At 41.1% G+C, this 27,215-nt stretch overlaps 1 long non-coding RNA gene across 1 annotated transcript; it reads right to left on the bottom strand.

Annotated features, from left to right (window-relative positions):
• Positions 1-2,918: 2,918 nt before the first annotated feature.
• Positions 2,919-27,003, bottom strand: LOC109365996. The gene is made up of 3 exons (XR_004158864.1): positions 26,844-27,003; positions 6,555-6,650; positions 2,919-3,014 (listed from the first exon to the last, which is right to left on the bottom strand). It is a non-coding gene; the product is annotated as an uncharacterized LOC109365996 (long non-coding RNA).
• Between the last annotated feature and the right edge of the window lie 212 nt (positions 27,004-27,215).

Genomic DNA, 27,215 nt, shown 5'->3' with positions numbered 1-27,215 from the left:
ATCTTGCCCAGTACACTGTGTAATTCTCCATTTGCTGAAATCTCTCCACCAAACTGGCCTCGTGAGAGCACAGAGGTGGTTTTGAAAATACTCTAGTCTTTTCTTTGCTCCCAGTCATCACCAGCACACATAGCCCTCCTCCAGACCCAGCTGTCTTTGGAAGTAGAGAAGTAGGATACCTCCCTGAATAACTGTTTTCACTTCCAAGGAAGAAAGCCATTTCCCTCTCATTCTCTCCACTCAGTAAGGACACAGCACATTGATCATTAATGCAGCTGTGTATTCTGCCTGCCCTCCTGCCACATAGCTAACCTGTGGACTGCAGACTTCATTAAGCATCCAGATGTATTCAGGCTCAGGGGATCATGCAGCCTGTACAGCTTGCAAGACTCAGATGGCCTCAAGATGCAGAATGAACCCACCCACTGGAACCATGGGGCTTACAGCTGGAGAGCAGAGTAAAATGTGATGCTTATTTAGCTTAATCTTCAGCATTTATTTAAGAGAAGATAAATTCTTTTACAAGCAATACCAGGGGAAGCAGAGAGAGAACTCATGCTGCTATACAAAGCACGTAAGGCGATACACCAGCTACCTTTTCAGGTCTTTCCCTTAAGCTGTCAAGATAGGGATGCTACCTTAAAATGGTATTGGTTCCTTCAAAAAGTAGCCTGTATTTCCACTGGGGTGTGGATTTCTTTCATTTTGCATTAAAGCAAGAAATGTCTGCGGAAAAGGCTATTGTGACTGAAGTCATCTCGCTTTGGGATTAATTTACAAGTTGTTATTTACCCCCACTCCATTGCACTGCCTGCAGCTTACTTTTGTGGTTCAGAAAGTGATGCAGGGACTGTGGGGAGAGCAGGAAGTTTAATACAGAAAATAAAGCAATTTAACAGCAGAAGACTCTGAGAACTCACTACGGCTCATACGATGATCTGCAACAACGAAGAATGAAAAAGTAAACTTCGAAATGAGAGCTCTGAACAGCCTAAGGATCTGATCTTGTGCTGACTTGAAACAAAGACATGTCCACACAACAGATCACCAGCCTATACAACACAGTGCAGACACTGACAGATATGAAGGCCACACCCAAGGCCCCAAGCTCCAACATCCCATCACATTCCTGGTGAGAACGAACTCCCTCTGCAAGGACAAGGGCATTTAAAGCGAGCGGAAGCAAAGGGAAAGTTACAGACTTGTGAAGGGCCTGGAACACCACAGAAGTGCCCCCAGCTTCAGTACTCTCCTTCTGAACACCACCGCATTCAAAATCTCAATAGAGGCTGGAATCTAGCTTTGCATTGAGGCCCTTAATTTATCAGTATTAGCCTGAAATTCATAATGATACACTTCAGATCTTCTAGTGTGAGCCCAGATAATACCACTAAAAAGCTGTTTCAGCCAGTTCAGAAACTGTAGGCAAAACAAGAAGCAAATGAGGCAAGCAATGAGTCAGCTACAGGAGCACAGGAGAAGGCAAGTCACCTGTTGTATCGGAAGGGGTGGAGCTTGGCTCCACCTCTCCTAGACCCATTTAAGAGCTGACTATCACTGGGGAAGTATCTCTTTTGGAGATCGTTTCTCTTGGATTCTCCTCAGGGAGCCCAGGACAAGAGTAAGCTTTCCATCCATTCTTCTTTAGCATGAGAACCTGTTTAGCCTAACTTTCTTGTACGTTTCTTAATTATAACATCCATATATTCATTAATTATACAGTCTCATGAATCAAACAGCACGAAGAAAAAGCAACAAAAAACTCTTCTGCCTTCCAGCTGCTCACCCTAGAAATCATATATTTATTTACAGAATCATAGAATCACTGAGATTGAAAAGACCAGTAATCTCATCTAGTCCCACCCCAATCCATCACCAATATTACCCACTAACTATGCTTCTCAGTGCCATGTCCACGTGTTTCTTGAACATCCCCGGAATGGTGACTCCACCACCTCCCTATTCCAAGAGGGGGAAAAGAAGCAGTCCAAAGAAAATGAATGTGAAATCTATCAGTAGAATAGAAAAAAGGGAGCTGTTTAAAAAAAAATAAAATCCTCAGTCTGTTTTGGACTGAACAAAAAAAGGTATGCCAGTAGAAACCTGAGCAAGGAGGATATTATATGGGACACTATAATAAAAACAGGCAACTTAATTAAAGCATTGCATGGACTGCTACAGACGTCTACATCTGCAGCTCACTGCCCAGAACTGCAGCCTGTGTCTGAGAGTGTCAGCTGTGAAGAGTTGTTCATCAGTTTTTCCCTGCTTCTGCCTTCATTTTTAATTTCTCTGCTACTCAGTTTTACTCTGAGGGACTTTTATTTCTCTCTCTGGTACTGCACACTCTTTCAGAGGCTGTCAGAGGGCACCTGGCTTGCCACCTGCCTCCACAGGCAGGCAGGAAGCGCTGCATTTTTGCTGCATCTGAATTAGCTTTCTTCCCTAGTGGTCTCTCCAGTTCCTTTGCACATCTACCCATTTTCAGGCAGTGACAGCAATGCCTCATATGCTCCTCAGGAGAGCTGAGGTGCAACTCCTGTTCTGAGCATGCAGGGGCAGCTCCAGCCTGGGCTCTGCTCCTGGTTGCTGCAGCTGGTGGCCTGTCAGGTACTGATGCTGTACACATGCACTCTGCTGCAACATACACCTCTCCTTTAGGATCCTCTGGCATTGCTCTACTTGGGCTGAGCAATAGGCTAACAACTGGCAGCCAGTAACACCCATTGCCCTCCCTGGGGAAAGCACAGCTGGATAGCTCTATTTCTTGGCTGTTAATTTTTTAATAGGGCTCCTGTGCACAGACAATTTGAATTCTGAGCCTTGAGGAGCATATGTGTGGACCGCTCTTCCAGCGATTAAAATGCTGGTGCTTACTCCACATTGTAGGTGTCAACAAAGGCTTATAACTTACATCTAGACGAAATAAGACAATGGTCTTCAGTTTTTTCTTTCTTTGTTATTAATGAGATGGCTTCCTTCTCCAGGCAATGTGAGCAGCAGGATGTAGAGACCTGCCAATCAAAATGTTAAAAGGACCTAGTCAATGTCATGCTTCATCCTCAGCTATCCGCTGGTTTGAACACAGAAACAATGTTCAAATTATGGTGCTGCTGTATGCCAGGTGAACACATCAGATCTGCCCTATGCCTGCAGATGTCTGAAAAAACTCAGGCTGTTTTCAGATAAAATACAAAGTAGAGTTGGAATACTTATTCTCCATACAGTGAATACAAGGCAAAGTTTTCTCATGACAGTTTATCTTCATAAAACATACCATCTCAAGCAAACTGAGCCAACAGCAGGCAACATCCTGCCACTGGATAAATCCGTGCTGGGCTTTTCATCAGCAAAAACTTTTGCTAGTGGTATATGACACCTTCTGGAGTTGCATATATGTGTTCCTAGGGAAACACTGGAAGAGGGTAGATTTATCCTAGATATTAGGAAGAAATTCTTTACTGTGAGGGTGGTGAGACAGTGGAACAGGCTGCCTAGAGAGGCTGTAGAGGCCCTCTCACTGTAGGTGTTCAAAGCCGGGCTGGATAGGGCTGTGGGCAATCCAGTCTAGGGGAAGTTGTCCTTATCTATAGCAGGGGGATTGAAACTACGGGATCTTAAAAAGGTCCCTTCTAACCCAAAGCATTCTATGGTTCTACGATGAAAATACATGTTAACAAAAAGCATTCAGTGTAACGCTCCAGAAACACAGATGCTACATGGCAGGCTCTGATTCCAGAATAAGCAGTGCACACATAGTCTTAGATTCACTCTGAGGAGCAGAGACTCATGCTAGGGGCACAGTAATCACAGGCTATCTCACTCTCTCAAGAGGGCAACATGGAAAAAGGAAAGAATAGCCTGATCTAGTGGATGACAACCCTACCCACATTAGGGTGTTAGAACTAGATGAGCATTAAGGTCCCTTCCAGCACAATCCATTCTATGATTCTACAACAATGAATGAATAGAAGCCAAAGGAGACAAACGTGCTTTTTTCCAAAACCAACAGCTTCTCTTCAGACTTATAAAAGTGTACTCAGAAACAGCATTCCCTTTTGCAGTATATAGCAATTGCCATCACTGCTACAGGATTTTGTCAATGTCACTAGCAAGTCTGTGACAATTCCCAAACAACACGTAGGTTTGAATACAATTTCCCAAGAGGAAAGCTTGGGAGTCTCCAAGCACTGTTGGGAAGAACATTTTTCACACAGTTTTTGTGCAGTAAGGTAGGAAGGGCACAGCTAAACCATTATGTGCTGCAGTTCAGCCCTCTCTTCCACATTATGGTACACAGTTGCTTCTGTGTTAGCATTCAGAAAATAAAACAGGTCTTTTAATGGGTCCTGAATGTGACTTTGTGAAGTAGTGATGCTGCCGTGGTGACATCCCAGAGTGAGGTGTGCAGCCAGTCCTGCTATTCTTAGTAGCTTCCAGCCTGGCTGCAAACAGGTTCCACTTTTATTTTGGGAACAGGTAGAATTCTTCAACTGCCAACAGAGCTATCCTATGCTGCACCATGGCCAAGAATACTCTGAGATAGTTGAAATGACCTGCAAGATAGCAGTTTTAGGATACAAAGGATTATTAAAAGAAATTATATTTTCTTATCATCCATATTGCCTAGGCTCTGTGAATCTCAGAGAAAAGTAATCCATGCCCTTCTTCACACCTAGGTCTTACAGAGTTCTGGAGAACAGTTTGCAATTCCTAGCACACATGCAGCCCTTTCCATCCTGCTGCTGTACACCCACACCTTGCAGCTGAAGCCTGCATGGGGCATGAGCAGGTCCTGTCAGAATCACCTCTGCTCCTGTGAGCTTCCATTTGTGAGCCTTTTCCTGAAGAAGAGTCACTGCCTTTTTTAATCTTTATTCTGTGAGTTTTTTGTTTTTGTTTTCCTTTTCTTTCTTTCTTTTTTTCTCTCCAGAGTTCTCTCTTTAAAAGGAGTGACTCACATCACCGTCCTGCAGGCATGAGTTGGTAAACTGTTCATCTCTTTGGCTCAGGGAAACTCTTAAAACTATTGTTTTTCTCCCTGACCCTTATCTCCCCTTATCTAAAGGGATTTTAAGCTACTCTGTTCTCTCATCAGCCAAAGGTGGCTCACAAAGTAGTGCCATATAATGTCAAGCACTATTGTCCCTCCATTCGATGAGACCCATGTTTCCTGTCTGCCTGAGCTTTTATGATTTTTTTTTGTTTGTTTGTTTTCAGCAAATCACTAGCACAAAGCACAGACATTTTTGTAAGTGAAAACTTACAAAAGAATTTGAACAGGTCATTTGGGCTGCAGCAAATGAAACATTTTTAAAACCAGTGTCTGATCAAAAATGAAGGAATTTTATCTGCTTTTCCTGTCAGATCCCAGCTACACTCTCTTTAAAAAAAAAAAGCAAACAGATGAGCTAAGGAATGTGAAATCCTGACTTTCTTCAGTGAGTCAGAAAATAAACGACACCATCAATTAAGTTAAATTGATCTCTACATCGAGGATTCTCGTTCCCCGTGTAAATCACATCTCTTCCCGTGATGGGACGTGCTCCTCTGAACTCTGCCATGTGATTATTACTACTGATACTAACATTTTAGCTACTGATCAATCTCAGAAAACATCCACCACAACCAGTCCCCTCACAAGAAGGATTCCATCACAGAAAGAGGATGTTAGAAATATTGTACTGTCACAACAAAATTGGTAGCTTATTTCTTGACATCTGTATGTTTTCAGGCTGCAATATTCAAAGTCTCACAGCTTTTATAATAACCTGATTGATATCACACAATTTTATTATCACTCAAATGTAAATGAATACTAGAGGAATCCTGATGAAGGTTACCCAACCTGACCACTGTGTTTGGCTATCCAGAGCATGTTTCACAGAGGAAACAAAGCAGGAGTGATGGAACAAATGCAGGGGCTAACTGTGTTGGGTTTATCTGAGACCAAGTGGTTGGCAGTCCTGCCCATGGCAGGGGATTGGAAATACACGATCACTGAGGTCACTTCCAATCCAAGACATTCTATGATTCCTTTATTTTATTATTTTCTCTCTTATTAAGCTGTCTTTATCTCCACCCACAAGTTTTACCTTTTTTCTGACTTTCTTCCCCATCCTAACATCATAGGGATAATTGAATGGCTGTGCGGAGTTTAGCTGCCTGCCAGGCTAAACCACAAATAAAGAAATAGAGACACAGGAAATTTTTATCTGCTGAGACAGGTGCTGTGGATGGAGCAGCGAAACATTGCCAAGATATTATGTACTACTGGTGACTTTCCAGTGGTACAAAATAGCCTTCAAATAGTCTGAGAATAGTCCATTTCCTCCTAGTATTAACTACAGCTCTAGCACAGCCACAGAAATAAGCTGGACCTTCCCTTCATCTAGACTTTCTGGAATTTATTCTTCATTGCTCTAGAAAGCCTAAGAAAACAAGAAATGAATACATGCAATTTGGAATTTGGGGTGGTGGTTCGTGGTTCACAGGACCACTTTCCTGGTCATTTCTGCTCTGAGAAAGAAAATGTAAAATGACTTCTTGCTTACCTCGTACATTGATCAGAAGATCATGGGAAACCACTGCGCACAATGATAATTTCTTTGTTTTCACTCTGAATAGTGACTTGTAAAGCTGTGGACTCACTGTGAAAGAACAGTTAGATCAAGCTGCTAAAATGGCAAACAGTTTGTGTGAAATTCAGAGTCTCCCTAGACAATGAATATTCATCATCTGCCTGGGCAATTTCACATTCATGCTTAGGTAATGCAGATTTATGTTCACACACAACAATGATTTGTGAATATTTATAAGTGAACACCTGGACAGTGTTTGACACAACCGTGACTATTCATGATTATATCTGAAAGAAAGAGAAAGGCTCTACCTGAAGTCTGAACTACAGATAGAAGCAGCTAATCCTTAGTCTGCACTGTCCTAGTAGCAACACAGAACAGCTGAAAATGGCATAAAGGAAGAAATCAGTGGTTGGATTCAGATCACCCAAAGGATCAGTAAAAAGCCAGGAAGCTTCTCTAAGCTGCTAGAAGAATTGCCTTTGGATTTATCTTCTGCCAGAAATCGGGTTTCTAGTGCAGTGATTTTCTATATGAAAACTACCTGATTACTTTGTTTTTGCCCAAGACAGAAAGACTAAAAATATTTGTCAGGAAAAAGAAAAGAAACCACAAAAAGTGTAGGTGTGAGTCAATGTGTGTACATTTAAGGAGTCCTTGTATCTATGCCTACAAATTTCATGTTTAAGTCTATGCTGTTCAAAGCCAGAACCGCTCTGCTTGGTTCTCATGGAGAGGTTGTCAAAGCCAGCTGAGATGAAGCCAGATCATTGCCTGAGGCACAGGTGAGTTCTAATAGACTCATTTTAACTTCATAAGAGAGAATCACAGGATATGGATCAGTTTCAGTGATGAGGGATTTCAAGATAGAAATACAGATTGGGACTCCAGGAAAACAACATTGGCAGCAGAGAAGCTCAGGTCAGGGGAAAGGCAGCTGCTAGATTCACATGTGCTTATCTTCATGAATTGTCTTTGGAGATGAAAGGTATCTGGCACTGGAGTTTCCTCTAAGGGAAGGAGATCCTACCAGGTGTGACTGGAACAGTAGCTTTGTCTGCTGACAAACCTCATGTGTAAAATCCCAGCCTCAACATCAGTGCTATCTTCAAACTCCAATCTTTAAAACTAATCACAACGTTCTGATTAATAAGATCCTCCAAGTCTTCTTCTCCATGTTATTTCCACAGCTGCTTACCTCCTTCTATAATATCTCATTAATATGGGAAAAATCAGACTCACTTTCCCCATGTTCACTAGGAGCAAAGCAGTGAAGACCAATCTCAGAGACTTGCTAGCAACCAGAGAATGGAAGTTGGGCTGTGTCTGGTCGCATTTGGCCATGCTTTGTCATATTTCATCCTGTCTCAGTGACTGCACGAGAAGTGGGACAACAGAAATTCAATAAATGCCATCACCTTTACCCTGATGACACTCAACAAGCATTTTCTATAGCCCAATGTTATCTGGACAGAGCTGTATACCAGACTCTTTGACCTAAATTCATTGAGGCAGCTGAAAATTATAGCAGTTGAAAATAAAAGAATCTCCAGATGGGTAAATAGCTCACTTCTTTCCACTTCCTCAAATTATCTCAGCATCTGGCACTTCTCTGCTGAGACTGCTTCCCCACGAGAGGAAAATAAAGTTCAGCTCTGCTGGGATACTCAAGCGGACAGCACACAACAATCAGATATCAGGCCTGGGGACTCATTTCTGTTCCAGGCAGAGATGAGCTGCCTTGCTCCTCTCCATGCCAATGCTGACCTTTTACTCCGATGCTTCCAACTGACTCCATCATTATTTATGCTTGCAATGACATCAGACAACATAGAGAGCTACCCCTTAAGTGTATCTGTTCTTAGCTTGTGTTGAGCAGTGAGGTGTATTAAGATAAACTGTACCCCTGGGGTGGACTGTAGCCAGCTCTGGAGGATGGGTGGATGGTTTGGATTCATTATGCCCCCAAACAAGTTCCTCACAGCAGCAATTGCACACAGAGCAAATACCAACTCTGAAAGGGCTGATTCTCTCCTGAGAACGCGGCACATTTCTACACAGAGAATATTGATGAGATGGGGGCTGCAAAGGAAAGCTAGGCTGGCTGCCCCAGCTATTGCTCAGAATACAGTACGTATTTATATTTAGTATTTAATATTAATCCCAAAGGATTATACAACTGAAAGCATATTAAGACTACCTCCAACATTATCATTTCAAAGCCCCCTGATTTTAAAAGCCAGTCTCATTATTACAGGGTAAATTTCATGGTGTTTGAGTGGTCAGCACTGGAAATAAAACACTATTTGATGAAAAATATTTTTCCACATTTTCAACTATGTTGTACTTTCTATAATCAGAAACAACAGAATTTCTGTATCAGACAAGAGTTCCTCTTGTTACAGATGGTGATTGTTAGAGGCTGGATTTCACGGGATCAGTAACATCCTTCCACTGCCTCCCTAATTTCTGAATATACCTTGGATATTCAGAATATATTAGGTTATTTACCTAATCCTTACGAGGAAAGCTTCTTTCCAAGCTTCTTTTTGCCCCCCCCCCCCTTTTTTTTTTAAGTTTAAACAATAGCATAGAAAAATTAAAATACAGTAGCATTTGGTTACCAATAACCTCATCCTTTCTTTGAGAACGTATGTAGATTTTTAATACCTCAGAGCTGGAATTTACTCTCTCCACATTGTCAGTACATCATCTGCTGCAGTGAAGCTCCAGTTAAGGACATAAATTGCCCATGGATCAGTAAACAGTGGATAGTGTTTCTGACAGAGTCAACTTTGGCAAATGGACAATTTTATTTTTTTTATATTTTTTATATTTTTATTTTTACCAATGATTTTATCTGTCCTTTCAACCCTTTTGCAGAAGTTTATCCCACAGCAGTTAACACCATGGATCTGTTACATACTGTAGAATGAAAACACATGCTTTTATTGCCTCAATAGGTGCTGCCCTTTAGTTTTCCTGTGTTTCCCCTGACACATTGCAAACATTGTCACTCTGTGATCACTCAGGGTCAGTTCTTCACTTAGGTGCACAGCTGAAGAATTTGTTTAAACTCTCTGTTTCAATGGGTTGCATCATACTTTGCAGTGCTGTCTGCTACTCATGCTTGTGGAATACAACAAATAGCAGCAAGTATCAAACACTACAGTGCTTGAATATTAAGTCACAGCATGGAAGCTCTTTTTCTATTTAGTTTTTACTGTTGTTCTGTGCATCTCATATGCAAAGAATTAGCAACATTACTGCAATAACCATGGTACCTTTAGAAATGGAAAAGGTGAATTCTCACCATCTTATCTTTCCAAGCCCACAGCATCCAAACCATAACAACACTAGAGCTTGCTCTGAGAATTCCTGAAGGCCAAGGGAAGAGCCATTACCTTCACCTTTAATAGGAAAGCCTAAAGAAAGAAGTTCCAGCCTACAACACTCTTCTGTTCACAACAGCTGCCAGTTATTACAGTAACATCTGCCTTCACTTCTGGTGGATAAAGGCTTGGAGAGACAAAGCCACCCCTGCTCAAAGAAAGATCACAGAGTCACAGTATCAAGACAGGAAAAGACCTTTAAGATCATCTCGTCCAACCACCAACCCATCCCCACCATGCCCACAAACCTTGTCTCTCAGTGACACATCCACACAGTTTGTGAACACCTCCAGGGAGAGTGACTGCATGTCCTCCCTGGGCAGCCTGTGCCCCTGCCTCATCACTCTTTCTGAGAAGAGTTTCTTTCCTAGTATCCAACCTGAACCTCCCTTGATGTGACTTGAGGCCATTCCCTCTTGTCCTATTGCTAGATGCATCATCCCTTCCCAGCCATAGGTGTCCCCCACCTGTGCCTTGTTAGACCATGAGCGACAGTGGCTAACAGCCACCTCCAGCTACTGACCTCCTGCCTGGATCTCCACAATCACTTTTTGTCTCAATTCCTATACATCCCCACTGAGCAATAACTGAGCACATCATCTGAAGTGGGAGAAGCTGTAGTACATTTATCTTCTTATGACACCCGAAACAAAGCAGGCTGGAAGGCATATATTAATGACTTCATCCTCAATACAGCTGGTCTAGAAATGTTTTTGTGCAGTTTTTCATTGGAATACACTGAGTTGTTAAAACTATTTTTTTATTAAATGCTGAACAGGAAAAGTTTTTGAAATCTAGAATTGTCTCTGGAAGACAAAGAGAAGGAAAAATGGAGAAGGAACAATTTTCATCCTGTTGACATCCAAGGCCAAACCCCCTCTCTGAGTAAACATCTATGTCCTACGCTGACAGCACTCATAGGGGGGCAGCAGTGTGGTGATGGCAGGATTAGCACGCTATATATGACAGAACTCAGCCTCCATTTCTGCCAACATGCTCTGCAAGCGCTAAAATCATGCACACGCCAGGAGAGAGATAAAATACCACATTTACTCACGGATTCTTAATAAAAATGTCATTCTAAGTTTAATTAACGCACTCTTTTGTTTACAAAAATCGCCCCACAGCTGCAGCAAAACCTGCTTTTCTACAGTGTTCCAGGGCCAAGTTCTGCAGCAGGTTATGTCCAGGTGCATCTGCAGGGCCCAGTCAGTAACAGCTCAACAGAGCAGATTCCATCCCCTTGAAGTTTATCAGCTACCCTTTCCTTTCCACAGTAGAGTCTTTATTTTTAGCTTGTCAGCAGCAGAGGAAAATTAAATAAAAGCCTTATACTGCTGCAGCCAGCTGGCAGTTTCATCTCCTCTTGTCTATCTGGCTGTGTGGTACCTGTGCTTGTGCCTGTGCTCCCTTTCCCCAGAGGAAGAGCACCACCAGACATTTATTATTTTAGGGTTGCTCTACCGAGACAGCCAACTGTGATCTCAGCTTCCTCAACTCCCTGACCTGCTCTGGCTGGAGGAACAACAGCAGTTTGGGAGGGGGGGAGAAGGAATGCTCAGATGAAGAAAGCAAGATACAGGTTGAGTTGATCATTTCATTCGTATTGTCTGGGTGCCATCGGAATACATTAACTCCTTCATTTATCACAGCACTATCATTAGAAATCTCAATTATTTCTGAATGCCACACTGACAAAATGTTTAATTAGCTACTTTGTTGTTTTAATCACTTCTCGGATACAAGGAAGAACTGGAAGCACCAGTGAAGGGCCCCATTATTTTTTTATAGAAATGTGTGGAGAATGAAGGAAGCTGTAATAAATGTCCCCATCGTTACACAGAGATAAAGGTCAAACATTAACACTGCATTCATATATCTTAAGCTTTTCACAAGGAGAACATACCCACCAGCTACAGCATTCTGTGCCAGTGATGTGAACTGAATGTGAGCTTCTGCAGAGTAACTTACAGAAGCAGCTTGGGGGGTGCTGTTTCCCTTCAGGGGGTGATGCTGGGGGATCAGCAAACTAAGCAGTTCAGATATTACCATCAGAAACCTTTTACAGGTTGATTTTCCCAGTTTTTTTGTGAAATCTGACTGAAATTGAAGGCAACAAAATTTCATAGTTTGACTGTATTTGGAGTTTCCTTCTTACCTTGAAGAAACTCAGCCCACTAATGAAAACGCAGCAACCATGGAGAAGCCTGACCAGTATTCCCACATACCCCAGATCCAGCACAGGACGAAGAACAGCTCACAGATGCCTCAGCAGCCTGTGCTGATGTAAAACACCCCAATGGAGACAAGTTTGCTTTAGAAGCCTAATGTAGAGAACCTCTCCATAGCACCTGTCCAGAGGCAGCAGGCATTGAAAATAGCACAGATTTTTGTCCATATTATGTCTGCCTTATTGAGAATAAGACACGTGATCACTTCTTAACATACACTCCTAAACAGAATCAGGTTATCATTTCATATAAAACATGGCCTTTGGGTGACTTCAGAGGATGACAGAGTACCTTGGGGTAAGACCATTCAGCCTGCAACCCATTTTGATGTGGACATTTGGCATTCAAGACTCAAAGACCAACACAGTCAGCACTTCCCAATGCTTAAAATCGAAGAGCACAATCATTTTGTATGACCAGAGCTTCCTAGCTGCATGGATTCTCCAAAGGGCTCTGACTGGGATTAACAGGGGGGAAAAAAAAAAATGTTTGGATCCTTCAAGGGACCCAATCCATCAGGAGTCTTCCTCTCCAACAGGAATTTATGGTGGGTATCTGCACAAAACATGGCAGTCACTTTGAAAAAGAGAGGAGAAGGACATAGCGGTGACAGTGGCCAAGTTCTCTCATAGAGAATGCACTTCTAATTCCCACCACTCACCTGAAAAGCTTCAAAGCCACAAACCCACTTTGCAAGGGTCATGCCCTTGCAAGGTGTATTCTCTGTTCTCACAGAGAGGGAGCCAAACTTACAGCTTATTTCTGAGACTCTTCCCAAAGAAAGAAGTATCCTAAGCGCCAGACCTCCTCCCCAGTGCTGTTCATGCATTCATATACTGAATTTATTATAAATTTAATAGGCCTAAGTTGTAAGACTGCCATAATCAGCAGTAGTTAGTTAAGAAGTGTCTAGCTTTTTTTTCAAATCTCTGATGCATCTGTAAATTATGCTGCACCCAAAATCCTTCCTGATGCCAGCAGTCTTCTTTGCAGTGAGGCATTAAGACCTGCCAAACTGGGAGAGGATTAATGGCTAGAAGTGGTATGTCCAGCGCAGGATACTACTGGGTATCTGAGGAGATACCTGCAATGTGCTTTACTAAAGTCCTTAATTATTACAAGTATTGTAATCACTTCAGGAGAGATCTTTAGAACAGTTTGCAGACAAAGAAGACAGGTGGTTTAGCTCAAGCAATACAAAATGTTGAATCCACTTCTAACTTGTTTCAGAAGGACAAAATAATGCAAAACTGAGGAAGACTATGCACAAGGAAAATTAGTTACATTTTGATTATCAGTCATTTCCACATTTCCTTTTTTAAAGCACTTTCCCTCAAACAGCCTCAGAGTTGAGCCATTGAAGGCATCTGATTTCTGCAGCAGACATATTTAATGCAGGGAGATGTTCTGGCTCACGAACTCCAATTAGTTCTAATATTAGGCCGCTCATAAAACAGTCTCCTTTGTTTTCTACAACCACATCAATAAGTATTACCATAAGGGGATATAAATATAACTCATTAGTTTGTTGACACTCAATGGTTTATCTATATATGTAATGCCATCCTGCCATTATTGATGCTTTTTTAATGGCACAGTATCATTAAGCAGTAATGTTGTATTTCTATTAATATCGTTTGGGCTGGTTCTTAATAACTATGCTAAAGTGACTGCAGGATCATCCACAGGACATGGATGAGTGCCTAATATATTTCTCAGCACATCATCTATAATGTTCACCATCCTCCATAACCACCAAATCACAAACTTCTTATCACTCCAGATGCTCACACTGAGAGATGGCAATGCTCTGTAGTGAGATCATCTGCCCTAAAACTAGTCTGTTTCCCAGAATCCGCTATGCAAAAATGTAGTAGCAAATTACTACTGCTTGGTGGGCAGCGGTCCACTGTACCACAAGCAGATTTGCACAGGTACTAACTAACAGTTAGTGAGGTGCTGCCGTACAGCAGATCTTCTATCACAGTATGGGAATAGGCCTGGAGCTGAGCTATCTTGGTTGTAAATGTAGGAACTGAAGGTCTCTCTATGTGGGTTTGAGCTTCCAGGAACAAATCTTTGCACTTAGCTGCTGGCAAGGAGTCAACTGATTCCCAGTGGCTCTAGTGGGAACCAACCTACAACATAGCCAGAAAGCCCACTCTTCAGCAGGCAGAGCATTCACCTGAAGGCTTCTTTCAACTTCTAACAGGAAGACAAATTGAAAGGCTGAAAGCAGCAGACAACATCCCCCACAATAACACTTTAAACTACAGGAACACTGGTTAAATGGAATTGTATACTAACCATTAGATATTTAATTACGTGCTTTGGGCAGTGTACAAAGAGGATGATTGCTGATATCATTTACCCCACTGAGCCCAGTGAGTTATTCCTGACCTATACCAGTTAGAATTAAAAGAGTTTTAGGCTTCTTTTGCTTTTTTTTTTTTTCCAGGAGCAATACAGAAACCAAATACTATCGTGTTTTGGACTTTTTGTCAGTGGGACTTATCAGAAAGAGCTCCAGGTAATCTCTTCTTCCAACAGCCACCCTCATCCAGACAGTGCTGAGAGCAAGCCAGGGTACCAGCCATTGGTCAGTACTAGTAGGTGCTCCAGGGTACACTTTCAAAACCCATCTACAAGGCTGACGCTCTGTAGTTACCACAGCTAGTATTTACACTGAGTTCAGCTGTAATCCCTCCACAGCTGATCTGTAGGTGAAATATATTTTGCATGGTGCTGGTGTTCTGCAGCTAAAAGGTTTCAGTCCAATCATTTAGGTCTAACATTTCTCAGCACAACATGGGTTCAGTTGATAAAACATCCTTTATTTTTAAACAAAGCTTCCTCTTATTGGAAACACTGCAGCTTTGTACATCATATCATGTTTCTTTTAAATAGCATAGGAGATAATACTCTGCTCATGCTACCAGCTGAGGGAATTGTTCTTTAGTTCAAATTGTAGAAAGCTGTACTTTGGCATTACAGTCTCTGTTTTAAAATCTGTCTCAAAACTTGTTTCTCTGCCAAGCAGTGTGGGATGGCATTAAATAAATCATTTTCTGTTCCTTAAAAGACAAATACTCAAGCTAATGTAAAGTAACAGCTATAAGAAATGCATAAAGTGTTTTTTAAGAGAAAAAAAAGCTGGTACTTTCAAAACCGTTTGTACTTCCTATAGCAAAGCACATTCATAGGGGTAACAGGCTACATACAGCTGCAGGCTTTGTGAATTTAGGAGTCAATAAGAAATCCCTGAGACAGCCCAGACTGGCTATGGAGAAGGAAGATTGCAACACTAGAGAGGATGCTGACCTATCTAGTCCTGCCAGTGAGCCTGCACAGCAGCCCTTCAAACACATCTTGGGTACAGGTTTCCCCTCTCATATCTACAGCATACTCAGGTCTGCCTCCATTCGTCTGAAACCAACACACAACTTCCCCTGTACAGGTAGGACAAAATAGCCACCAGATTCAACAAAAAGAACGATCATTACCTTTGCAGCTGTTTGATGAAGGCACATCCCTGAAGCAACTGAAGGGCTTACAACAGTTTTGGCCTTGTGTGGTTTTCATCTCACTGTCACGCTAACAAACAATTCTGTAACACCCAAACAGTCATTTACATCCTTGCCTGATGCACAAAACTTGGGAGTTTCTTTTCCTTCAGCTGCCATTGCATCCATCTGATTGGCACATCACAGCATTTATTTACTTTACTGATAGAACCTAATTGGATGTAATTGCTGAAGCATCTTAAATAATTCTAAATACAGGAATTGATTTGGGGATTAAATGGAAGATGATAATTGCATAATTGAACAAAGTAGCTGGAGTCCTCACCCAGCTAAGTGGATTTCATGATTGTGGTTGATTGCATCAGAATATAAATCAGCCTGATTTGCATGGCTGACATGAGTTTTCCCCTCCTCCTCTCTAGAGCTGGTTTTAAATAGGTCACATTCTACAGAACAGAGAGTGGAAATAAAGATCTCAGAGGGAAGTCCCCTGGATTTGGTGCTAGATGATTGAAAGCTCTCTGTTCTGTAGGAGATGACTGGGGCAGTTGTTTTTCATGAGGATTTTGGGTGTGCTATCACTAGCCAGGAGCTGTTAAAGCCCCACCTGGTCTGGGGGGAGTTCAAGATGCTACCTCTTACCTTTTTATCCTTACAGTTCTTGATAGTTAGGGCCATGGTTTCCTGGGAGATCTTTCTCAAGATCACTCAATCAAGGTAATTTTCTACAGAAGTGATTATATTTATGTAACTCCTCCCTGGGGGAAGCTGAGTAGCTTGTAAGGTACTTTGTGAAAGAGGCTCTCACTCTCAGGTGTACTTCTAGTTCCAGCTGGGTTCATCCACATCTTAGATTTGTTACCCTTCTTGTCTCATGGGAGAATTTCAATTTTCCAGTGGGAATTGGCCAAAAAAAAAAAAAAAGTGGCTGAGGTTAGGATAGGGCTTTTAGAAGAATTAACTCTATGGCCATATGCCAGTCTTACCAAGAAGGCTGTAATGTGTGTAGTATTTACAAGTGGTTCTACGGGAGCTGTTGATGCTCTGTGGATTTTATTTTTTTTTTTTTAAAAGCACAGTTTTAAGTTAGGAGTTTTGTACTGTCAAGATCATTATTTGTATATATATCATATATATGTTTGATAAGTAATAACACATATACAGTAACATTAATTTCATTAATTTCATCTGAAAAATCAGTATCATCCCCAATCTTTTTTCCTTTTTCATCTTGTCTGTGCGCATTTAATTAGGATCCAGCTACCTTACCGTAGCAGTTTATATCCATAACACCCTACACATAAATATTTGTAGCTATATTACTGGCTGTTAATTGTTCACTAGCATTATAAAATCAAGTATATAAGATGTATACGCTTGTATTAGGAGAAGTATGAGGAATAGAATTTCACCTCTATAAATAAGTTGTTTCTAATATTAAGAATGACACTAAACTCTATTAACTTTATTAATTGTATGCTTATGTATCACTTTGTTGTCAGTGAAGCAAGACAGCATTTAGAAGAAGATGGAAGTTTCTTCTATTAGATCAATCAATCCAGACTTGTCATTGTTCATTCCTTAGTCTTTTTGTTGAAGGGAAAATTGTCCTTCTTTTCCCCTAAGACTGGCATATTGATTGCTTTAGTGCAAAGACGACATTAATCGAAGGAAATTAAGTCCTGAGTATCTCACTGAAACATTTCTGCTCCTCTTTGTATTTATGCATGACCACAGATCATCCACACCAAAGCTGCACGAGCAGAAACAGAACTCTCCCTAGGATCACTAGACCTTACATCAGGTGACAGGAAGGACATGCTGTCCATTTCACTGACAGGTCCTTCTGTCTACAGGGCAGGATGTTAGGTATTTGAAGCAGGATGCCAGCACAGGTGCAGTTATACAGTCTTGTAAAATTAATATATCACAAGATCTCCGCTAGACTAAAAGTGGGATGTTTGTGTGGGCATAAACTAATATATACACACACGCTGATTGGTGCAACTAATAGCTACCTCAAATTTTTAAGCTCCACTGTATTTTGGACTTTGAAACAAGGTTTTGGGACCAAAGAAGAAAAGATAGGCAATTGGAGATCTCATAGTACACCCGAGTTAGAGAGAGGACTGCTGTAAAGAGGGGCATTCAGTGTGTTCACCTTGGGCACAGAGAACGGTAACTTTCATGTGCTTACAGCACAAGCAAAGAACACACTCAGTGGTAGGTGCACAGAAAGCAAGCTTAGCAGCATGGGCTTCACCTCTTGTTTTCAGAACTTTCTTACCTAAAGTGGGGAACACTGTTGGCAAGGACTGGTGGCTTATGTTTAGGGAAGGCACTGGACATCTGTTTGCAGCTATCGCAAAGCTAAGAGACAGTGCTGAAATCTAGGTAAGGTTTCTTCCTGCCAGGTAGATGACCTCTTGGCATTATGTGGCATCTTGGGACATATTCATACATATACATGCGGTGGCGTGCAACATTTCTCTTGCAAATTTTGATGCACTTGCTGAATTCCTCAGCTGATGTTTTTCTCTAAAAGTCGCTCAAAACTAGATATTTGGAGTACTTGTTTTGGGAAATGGAACTAACTTATCTCAATTTGAAATCTGTGTCAAGAAGGTCAATGTATTCAGCAAAAGTATCAGGTACCATTATAAAATGTTTAGGTTTAATTAGGGATGGTAGATGAGAAGAGATAAAGGTAAATGGCAAATAAATCCCAAAACCATACATTTGTCATCAGACTCTGTGCTACACATTGTTACTTGTCAAACATGACTAATTGCACACATGATATATTGTGAAATACTGTAGAGCAAGTAATATCACATGTTCCAAATTTTTAACTCATTAAGGTTTTGGTGCTCATGTAAAGGGATAGAAAATAAGATCTGAGGGATTTCAGATTTCTGCTTGTTAATATGAGGTATGTTTGACTGTTGTAAACAAGTCCTTAAGATTTAACATTTCAGTTACTGTACAGAAGCTTTCATTCTATGAAAGACTGCAGTTCACGCAGAAACTGAATCTACAGTTTGAAAGTGAAAGGGTAAATAATTTTGGCTTCATGATAGATGTTCTTGATTCTGCTGAACTAGGATGAATTACAGAACGAGATAGGAAAAGACCTGCAAGATTATCCAGTCCAGCCCTCCACCTACCACCAATACACCAATATTTTCCCACTAAACCATGTCCGTAAGTACATCTAAATCATTCTTGAACATTTGTATCTGAAAGACTTAAGTGATACTCAGCAATTTTGGTGCCCTTTCCAATATTGCAGAACCTAGGCTAAAGAGTGAACCTTTGAAAAGCATAGACTAAGTTCAATTTTGTTTATTTCCCCCCACACCTCCCTTCTAGGATATGCACCAAGAATGAGGAATGATGTTTGCAAAGGCTGAAGGATTAAGAGGATTTTCATCTGTCTTTTGTTATCCACCCTTAAGTAAACCTTAGCTTTAATCTTCAGCTTTGCTTAAAACGTATCAATGCTCAGTTGATCAATATGGAGACACTGAAAAATCCTCTTGATGAAGTGCCCTCACATTCAGTTTATTGGACTTGAAGAATCAGCAATAAACTAATGCTTTTTAACCTCTTACTTACAAAGCGTTAATACTGTCTATGAAAGTGAAAAGAGCATTGACAAAATAAAGATGTATGCCCCTTCCTATCTGCTAAAATTAACCAGCTCTACAGGGTTAGTTTCTGGATTATTTTCTTGCATGTACTGCCTTGAAATTGTTCAGATACATTACTCTGAACTGTAGGGTCAGGTTTACTGGTGAGCTCTGAAACATTACTGCTAGGTGAGGCTCAGAAACGTGACTAATTAGTTTCAGCATATCTACATTTGCAGCGTTTCTGGCTAGTCCTAATGTAAAGATGGTCTTAGCAAGGGGTTTGAGTTTAAAAAAATAAGATAAAATAAAAGATTTGAGATTTCCTTCTTGCTCAGTCTGCAACAATCTGTAGAAGCACAGAACACCAGCTGTTCTGCGGAAGCTGGAAGGTTCGGTGCCTGCACTGGTCTTGTTGAAGTACTGATCAGTCCCTGCACTGGTCAGATAAAGGCTTTACTAAGGCATTAACTACAACAGGCCTTACAAAGATGAGTGGCTTATACCATTGTGCTAGTAATACCATGAAATTGAGTATATATACCCTAATCAGGATGCAGATAAAACACAAGGTAAAGGAGGACTGAAGGTTGTACTTGTGCTAAATTTTTAAGGTAAAATAAGATATTCTCTTATCTACAAATAGAATAATAAGTTACACATCTTTATGTTGATCTACAAGGTGTAGTTTTGAGCTGACACCTTAGTGCAGGCATCATGTGTTAATATCTCAAAAGAGCATGCAAACTCATATCATACTAGCTCTCATGGTTGAGATCTGTGAGGCTACAGCATACATTCAGATTAAGGTTTTAGAAAACTAGAGTTAAAAAGGCTTATTTCCACCAATCAGGTTATCAGTGCAATTAGAGTACTGAAAATGGATGACTCAAGACCTATTACTGCTCCATCTGAAAGTATCCTAAGGGAGGATATATGAAGGCAGTTAAAAGCTAAACAGGTCTAAGAGATGTGACAATTTCTTTCCTGTGTAGAGATTTCTGGCAGTGCCAGTCCTCTGTTTGTCTAAATTTTTGTCTCATATAGCATTATGAGCAATTTAGAGTTCTGCAACAATGGGAATAACCTCTTGCACATGAAAGGTGGCACAGCAAGTCCTGAGAGGAGGGACTGGATGTTTCTAGGCATTGGACTTCAATAAGTTCTCCCCTACACATTTTCTGTGTAGAAATGGCCTTCAGATTTTAAGAATTACTTTTTGTACCAGGAGCTACTGACACTGAAGACAACACTCTCATCTTCATTAAAACATCATGTCTGACTACTGCATTTTCTAACGAATTCCTTAATTACTTGTTTTCATATCTCTCTCCACATGCTCAAGTAGACACTGCTTATATGCAAATGAGGCAAACAGTCATTCATGGTGTTTTTTGGCTTGATTGGTTTTATACTTAAGTTCACTTAAGTCTTGCCCTAAGGAATACTTGGATGCCCCAAACCCAGAATGGACATCTCTTTTCAAGCATATTTTTAAGTGCTAGCTGGATTAGCAACACACAGGTTACCACTGGCATAGCCACTACTGGGAACATGCTCATTTTGCACCAATTTCTGTTCTTATTTCAACTTCCCCAAGACTCGGACCTAATGAGAAGAGAACAGGCCTTGAGATCTTGTGACAATTCATTTTCCTGACAAAGACAGTAACAAAAACTGAAAATGGCACAACCTTAATCTCTTTCTCTGATAACTTTAAGGTTGTAATGAGAACTGTCAGCTACAGTAAACACTTCCCTTTTGCTTCTGAAACTGGAGTCTTGTGTCTCTGCTATGGAGCTCTGGTGGCAAGCAAGAAAGAAAATATTAGTACCCAAACCATCCCCAGCCTTGGTCCTTCATGAAGGGAACCACTTGAGCTTCTTCATTTATATTATGTATAACCTCAAGCTTTAGTGCATGGATAATAAAGCTAGAGCACTTGCCTTCCGATGGAGGTTCCCCATAACTTGCATCTCAACTGATCCACTAATGTACTGCCAAGAACATTTAACCAGTTTGAAGGAGGAACCACAAGGAATTTTATCAATATAGCTGGATCTAATATTAATTGCATTATCATGGCCTCTGAAAACGAAATTAACAGAGAAAGAGGACTACAAAGAGTACACTAAAGTAAACATGTTAATTGTCTACAGCAGATGTTAGAAAGGATTATAAAAGCCAGATAACCTAAGATATCAGGTACAGCATATGGCAGATAGGCAGGCTCTATAAAGCAATAGATGTGAAAATTAGCAGCCTCACTCAGAAACATTCTTAACCCATAAGAAGGGTAGAGGGTTCAGGAGGAAAGATTTGGTTTGAGAGGATAAGACTGAAGTGGTAAACCATGATAGCATGTATACAAAATCACTTTCAGCAACAGAGAGACAGACTGGGATTTATCAGGAAGCAGTTTTGCACCAGACTACTTTTCGGTACCTCTTCAGGATGAGATAATTTACACAAGTGTGTGAACAAAAAGGACTGTGTGTATACACATAGAGAAATATAAATTTACATACATATATTTATACACACAGTATGTAATAATACAATAGTGTAGAAGAGAATGGAAATTCTTCCAGGCTATTGCAGGCAATAAACAGCAGGTCAAGCCCAAGCATAAGAAAATAATGAGACTACAGGTCAGTATGAGAGGTGGCAGACCCTATAGATAAGGCACGCTGACCTTTCTGCAGGCTACACAGAGGGGAGGTGTAATGAGAGACCTACCAGAGGATAACAAGGTATTTGTGCCTGTTTACTTGAAGTCCTACCTAAATGCAAAGAATAACATGGGGGAAAAAAAAAAAAAGGGATTGCTGAGCCCTTTAACCAGCAACAGGAGAAGAGACAAGATGTAAATTATCTACTTGAAAGGGAAGCCAATCTCTTTTTTGATGCAGAAGGGAAAGGAATAATGCTGCTGCCCCATTATTCTTCAGTGACTTCCAGCGTCTGGACTCTACTCTCTTCTTGTTTTGTACCCAGAGTGTCACTTTCCTCAGGCCTGACTTTTGCTCTCACTAGTCATCTCTGTCCTGATGAATGAGATGGATTTCTTGTTCTGATGATTTTAGCTATTATTGTGGGAATAATCCTGGGAAATGCACAATTTCAGCCCATGTGAGTGTATATGGCCATGCAGGAGGAAAGCACAGGACAATAAAACCCAGCACACTCCCTGAGCATCCTGGAGAGGGCACATTTCCAAGAATGAACGAGAATCCAATCCTTGTCAGCTCCTGATATACCAAAGGCTTCTCAGTCTAATCTCTGCAAACATGTACAGACAATCATAGAATGGCTTGGGTTGGAAGGGACCCTAAGGATCACAGAATCACAGATCATCAAGTTCCAACCCCCTGCCACAAGCAGGACCACCAACCTCCAGATCTGGTACTAGACCAGGCTGCCCAGGGTCCCATCCAACCTGGTCTTTAACACCAACAGCAATGGGCCATCCACAGCCTCTCTGGGCAAATCAAGACAGCTGCATCATTTCTTACCAGCATTCGCAGTTTGTTGACACACAGTTTTGATGGGAAGCCACACAAATTCTGGTGCTTTCTGAGTTTCACCCTATAGTTAGGAGTTTTTTCACATGATATGACAGCACAAGTATTCATCCAGCCTGAAAAGCCCATCCAAATAATACAAGCTGACCTCTGATTTGCCACTAAACAGAGGACTTCATCAGATTCCCTGTTGTTTGAATAGACTCAGCACCAAACGATTAAAAAAAAAACCCACCTAGACTTTCCAAATTACAATGTTGAATTTTGTCTCATATTCCTTCTATATCACTCCTATTTTTTAATTATTCAGTTGTAATAAACCTACTTAATATTCCCAGTATAAACAAGCCAGTTTTAACTTCCAGTCCTTGGCACTCTTTGTCTCATGGGCTGCCCCACTGACTGAGCGTAGACCAGACCACAGTATCTGCTTGAGAGCCACCTGTATTGTCAGGATGAGAAATATGTCCATCTCCAGTGTGGTTCATCTCAGCCCCAAGATTGATACTTGTTCAGATATCTGTACTGCAGGGATTGAAAATTAAATGAGTGCCATGATCAGACTACTCAAGCCTCACTTTAGCCTTCCTTCTGGAAAAACTGAACAGATTAAGCTCCCAAAGTGGCTGTCTTCTTTAATCATCCCCTGGGCTTTTTTTTTTTTTTTTTTATTTGTTAATCCTTTCCCAACTTTTCTCCCTGTATTACCTGAATGTCTTTCTTACAAAACACATTGATCACACAGTGCAATCTCCCAGATTCTGTGCAATCCGATTCCTTTCCTTCTAGGCATCATAGATAGCTCACTAAGAGACAGATTTCAAAGTTAAAGCAAAAAAACAATAAGAGCTGTAGCAGTTGCAGTGAAAGGCCTCAGTATGGCAGAAGAAATAATACAGAAGCCAGGAAGAAACTAAGTGTGGTTCCATGTGCTCAGGGCAACTTGTTGTTGTATTGTACATGATACATTCTGCATCAGCACATTTTTCTTCCATTTTAAATGCCACACCACAGATGCTGTTAGAATTAGAAAAATCGTAAGTACCCAGAAATCCCTTCCGGCTTTTTGCAACAAAACAGCTGAGATCAGCTCTCCATAAGTCCTCCACAGTGGGAGAAGCAGGGCTGGGGAGGCACTACAACTTTCCTTACAACTCCCCTATGTTCCTTTCAGCCGAACTGCAAATAAAAAAAAAAAAGCAAAGCAGTGCAAATCAAAGGGAAACAGGCAGGTTTCAAGCAGTTTTGTAGAGATTAAAAAGTGATTTTCTTTTAAAAAAGTAAAATCTCAATTCAAAGAAAATGTCGTGTGTGTCCCCTGGGGGCTCCCCATCTGCTGCACTGAAGGATCTGACGATCACTGTCCATACTAACCCCAGCAGCAGGGCTGATGGATGGAGCACCAACCATCTGGAGCACTCTCCTGGGATGACTTGTATCAGATTATTATAAGATGTAGCAGGCTTCATCTTCAAAGCACTTCACAAATATTTATTAATTAGCCCACACCATTCCCCCCTATCCATTAGGGATAGTGGTGCAGCCTCCATATACGCAGAGGGGAGGAAAAGATGTAGACTTGATGACTTTCTCAGGACCTTCTGAGAAGTCAGTAACAACAGGTGTGCCTGGCATCTGGGTTTGTTCACATTTTCAAATTTCCTACAACCCAACATGCTCTAGACCCTATTCTATCATAAATGTAGCAGAAAGGCTTTGCTCTGCTTCAAGAACACATCCACAGCAACTCTCTTTTGATAGGATGAGAGCGTGAAGTTGTGCTCGGGAGGTTTGATATGAACTTATCCTCAAAAAGAGTGGTGAGGCACTGGCACAGGCTACCTAGGGATTTGGGGGGTCACCATCTGTGGAAGTGTTCAAGAATTGTGTGAATGTGGTACTGAAGGACAAGGTCAGTGGGCATGGTGGGGATGGATAAGATGACCTTAAAAATCCTTTCCAACCTTAATGGCTCTATGGTTATGTGGTAACCATGAGTCTAACTCTGCATTGGAAATAGAGAAACAGCAACAAGCCTGCGTGTGCAATAGCACATATAATTTTAGTTATCAGAGCAGAAATAAAGCTTCTTGCTTAACAGAAAAGCAGAATAATCTCAAGTCCTGAAAGCTTTTTAGCCAGAATAATGTTTCCAGAGAAGTAGCTTTACAGGCTGGGGAATTGATGGGCAGCTGGAGGACTTGACCAGTGTATTGAGCAAAGGCTACCTGAAGTGCCCTTGTCTGGCAGGATGAGTCTCCATCTTGTTTATATTCCATTTAACAGTAACACAGTGGTGTCATTCACAGTGAACGTATCCCTAGGGGAGAGCAGAGCTTGCAGGAACCCAAAGAGGTGAATTTTAATGAAATGCTTGAAGAGAAAACCTGTTGGCCTGAAGTCTTCAAAGGCAATTTAATAGCTGGAGACCAGGGTCTCAGCTGAAGTAAAACAGATTGCATCAGCTCACACTGACAGTTTTTATGCACATGTGTATAAGACTCATATCTGCTTTAAAATGCAGCTACTTCAACCAATTCACAATTTCACACAGCAGCACATTTTAAGATGAGAAACTAAGGATAACATTTTTGAGGAAAGTTATAGGAAATGAATGTAATTAATCACCTCACAGTTTAAAACTCAGAGTTATGTTTAGTATTAATAAAAAGTGAAGTTTGATAGTCAGTCACAGCTTCTTTTTCCTATCACATCTGTCAGATGGCAGCATCAGTGCCACAGCATCCTCCAGTTCTTTCCTTAGATACCTCTCCCTCCCTGAGAAGGCTGTCATCCCTCGCAACCAGACCTCAAACTCACAGCTTTCTCAGAGGACCGTCATCCATGGGCTCACCCATAGTTCTAGCAGGATCAACTGCAACAGCGGTAGTGCCTCAGAAGGAACAATGAAGCAGTGGCATAGGCTGCCCAGGGAGCTGGTGGGGTCACCATCCCTGGATGTGTTCATGAATTGTGTGGATGTGGCACTAAGGAAATATGGTTAGTTAGCATGGTAGGGATGGGCTAGAGTTAGACAGGATGATCCTAGAGGTCTTTTCCAGCCCTAATATTCTGTAATCATATAATTCGTGGCAGGAGTGCACACAAGGGATGTAAGAGCCCACACCAGTACAACCACAGGTGCTGGGAGCCCTCCTGCTGCTCCACATGCCCGCAACTCTCTGGTCCCTGAAATTAACTCATAACATCCTCTGTCACCAGATTTGGCCTATGTATTTATATTACTCTGTAGGGAAGGTCTCCTTCTGCTACAGCACCTTAACTTTTAAATGAAGCATCACAAGTAACACAAGGGGTAAAAGAAGCAGCAAACTCCTCATAGTGTTTCTAAAGCATTCTGCAGCTGCTCTTACTTTCTCTCTTGACCATTTTATAACAGCTCATGAGCTATAAGATCATATCTCAAAAAAAAAAAAAGACAAGATAACTCAGTGACACAAAAGACAGCATTAGGTGATCAGCTACTACTGAAACACTGAAAGAAAGTGACAGAAATAGAATTCAGAAAAAAATCTATTGGCCTGATACCTTTCCAAAGTGTTTTGAACTTATGTACTACTAATCCCTATGATAGCCAGGCCTTCAACGACATACAGAAAAAGGCTCATTTCCTGATCTATCCATCACATTAAACAGTTTGACTCACATGCAGACCTCTACAGTATATGAAAACAGTATATATCCTTACCTCTAGACTCCCATTTAGTTGCACTAGCACTAGGGAATACTAAGATATTGCCTATTAAGAAGGAAAAGCAAAATTTCATCTTTGCTTAAACATGTTTATATTTAAGTAAACCACAGAATCACAGAATAGTTTGAGTTAGAAAGCATCAGTTCTTACAAGTGGTCAAACTGTTTCTGATAAGTTCTTTGTGATCTCAGGCAAAGCATCATTAGGAATATTAACAACCACATTTAAGAAAAAGTTGACTCACCCAACTGGTAAAGAAGGTCCCTGGCTATAAACCACACTTTATCAGTAAGAAACCTTAGAACCTTAAAAGCCTTAGAGGCTGGCTTTTAAATGAGCCCACGGAGCTCTGGTCATGTGAGAAGCACAAGTGAATTGCTTGCAGCTGTGCTCCTTGGGCCAGCCACTCCCCTTCACCAGGTGCTCAATCATCAGTTCAGGCTGTGACGTAACAATTCCTCTACACAAGGGACCTGCAAAGGTCATCTATTCTAACTCACCTACAGCAAACAGAGGTGCTTACAGCTAGCTCAGAGTCCCTAAATATTAATAGCATATGTCAAATTTAATTATGTGTTTGTTTTAAGCCCATTCAAGATCTCCACATATTTCCTTT

The sequence above is a fragment of the Meleagris gallopavo genome, chromosome 2 (assembly GCF_000146605.3).
Source record: "Meleagris gallopavo isolate NT-WF06-2002-E0010 breed Aviagen turkey brand Nicholas breeding stock chromosome 2, Turkey_5.1, whole genome shotgun sequence".
Classification (NCBI taxonomy): Eukaryota; Metazoa; Chordata; class Aves; order Galliformes; family Phasianidae; genus Meleagris; species Meleagris gallopavo.
The sequence above is the reverse complement of the archived record's forward strand: the minus strand, read 5'-3'. Positions and strand labels throughout refer to the sequence as shown.